Source organism: Carlito syrichta, unplaced genomic scaffold, assembly GCF_000164805.1.
Source record: "Carlito syrichta isolate Samal-C Ts95f unplaced genomic scaffold, Tarsius_syrichta-2.0.1 Scaffold315850, whole genome shotgun sequence".
Lineage (NCBI taxonomy): Eukaryota > Metazoa > Chordata > Mammalia > Primates > Tarsiidae > Carlito > Carlito syrichta.
The window spans coordinates 187,407-189,811 of NW_007259946.1; positions in this window are offsets into that span (position 1 = coordinate 187,407).

Genomic DNA, 2,405 nt, shown 5'->3' on the forward strand with positions numbered 1-2,405 from the left:
CAGGCAATCCACTCACCTCAGCCTCCCAAAGTGCAGGATTACAGGCTGAGTCACTGAGCCTGGCTGAAGTTTTACTCCTAAATCTCATTTCCTGTGGCAACCCTGCATACATTTTTTTTTTTTTTTTTGAGACAAGGTCTCCCTCTGAAGTGCAGTGTCATGATCATTGTTCCTTACAACCTTGACCTCCAGAGTTCAAGTGATCCTCCTGTCTCAGTCTCCTGAGTAGCTAGGATTATGGGTATGTGTCACCACACCCAGTGTTTTTTTGCCCCTTTGAGTCGGAGTCTCACTCTGTGACCAGGCTGGAGTGCAGTGGTAGGATTACAGCCATCGCAGCCTCAATCTGCTGGGCTGGAGTGATCCTTCCGCCTCAGTCTTCCAAGTAGCTGGAATTACAGGCCTGTGCCACCATATCCAGCTAATTTTTTGATTTATTGTACAGACAAGGTCTTGCCAGGTTGCCCAGGCAGGTCCCGAACCCTGGACTCAGACAATTCTCTCCTCTGCCTCCCAAGGTGCTGGGATTAGAGGCGTGAACCTCCATGCTTTGCCTCAGCTGCTTTTTAAACTTTTTTTCTTTTTTTGGTAAAGAAAGGGTTCCATTATGTTGCCCAGGCTGGTCTTGACCTGCTGGGCTAAGCGATCCTCCCACCTCGGCCTTCCAAAGTGCTGGGAGTACAGGTGTGCACCACCGTACCTGGCCCCTCAGTACAGAGGTTCTGAGAGGTTAATTCCCACCTCACAGCCACCCAGGGCTTGCTTAGGAGTGAGTCAGCCCATAGACACTCTCATTAGCTTAGCATTAAGAAGGTTGGTAATTATTATGGTAAATAGATGATTGCGGCCTTGCCATCCAGCTTCCTGCATCTTCTGACTTTATACGAGCCTTATAATGTCCCTCTTGCCTTTCTTGTGATCATGTCAAGACTGAAGCGTTCATTTGCTTATTCATTCATTCACAACACATTTATGAAGTCTTTTCTGTGTTAGGCAATGTCTAGGTGTTTAAGAAACATTTGTGAAAAGGATAAAATCTCTGCTTTCATGGTACTTTCAGGGTGGGGAAAGAGAAACAGCAACAAAAAAAGATAATCTCAGGTAGTATTATGCTCTATGAACACGATAGGATTGTGGACAATGGACCTTGAGATAGAGAAAAAGCCTCTCTGAGGTGGAACACTTGAAGCCAGGAGTCAGCTCTATGAATATCTAGAGCTACTCTGTAGCCATTGGCCACATGAGGCTCTTGAGCACTTGAAATGTGGCCACTTTGGGAGCGGTGGCTCACCTCTGTAATCCCAGTGCCTTGGGAGGTCGAGGTGAGAGGATTGTCTGAGCCCAGGGTTTCGAGGCCAGCCTGGGCAACTTGGTGAGACCTTGTCTCTACAATAAATTAAAAAAATTAGCCAGGCGTGGTGGCACATGCCTGTAATTCCAGCTACTTGGAAGGCCAAGGCAGAAGGATTGCCAGGTTAAGGTTGTGGTGGCCACAAGCATGCCACTGCACTACAGCCTGGGTGACAAGAGTGAGACTCTGAATCAAAAAAAAAAAAAAAGAAAAAAAGAAAAAGAAATGTGACCACTTGTATTGAGATGTGCCCTATGTGTAAAATACACTTGAATTTCAAAAAATTACTATTTTTAAAATTTTTATTTTTATTTTATTTTATTTTTTAATCAATATTTTTAATTATGATATTGTGGGGTACAGTTAAGGGTTAGGTATACAAATATGCTTCGTTCGGGCACCCTTGTTAAGAGGTGTCTCCCCGTTCCCATCAAAAAAGTACTATTAAAAAACCCTAACATAGCTCATTAGTAATTTTTTGCTGTTGGCTACGTGTTTTGAGGCGATAATATTTTTAACATATAATAAAATAAATAATAAATACAGAAAGTTTATTTTTATTATTAAATGCAATTTATTAAAATTAAGTTCCTTTTAAAAATGTACCAGCTAGTAAATGTAGAATCGCCCACCTGGCTCGCGCGTGTGGTTTGCGCTGCATTTCGGTTGGACAGCATCTCAAGTAGAGAGAATGGCGATGCAAAGCTTCCCCAGCAGACACTAAAGAATGCTGTGCAGAGTGGGCTGGGCAAAAGAAAGGCTGAAATAGGAAGGGACCAAATCCAGCAGGACCTTGGGGTCAGCTCTGCAAGGAGGTGGGTTTTAGCTGAAGTATGGCGAGAAAAGCCGTTTTAAGGGTCTGAATTAACAGACCCCTGAGGCTGCTAAGTGAAGGGAATGGGGTGGGTGGGGGGGACAGGTGGAGGGTCACCTGCACCTTCCCCGTGGACGGAAGGCAGGGCGTTGTAGGAGGAAGAATCTTGGGCTTTCTTTTCATTTTTTTTTGAGTTGGAGTCTCACTCGGTCGCCCAGACTGGAGTGCAGGGCCGCTCCC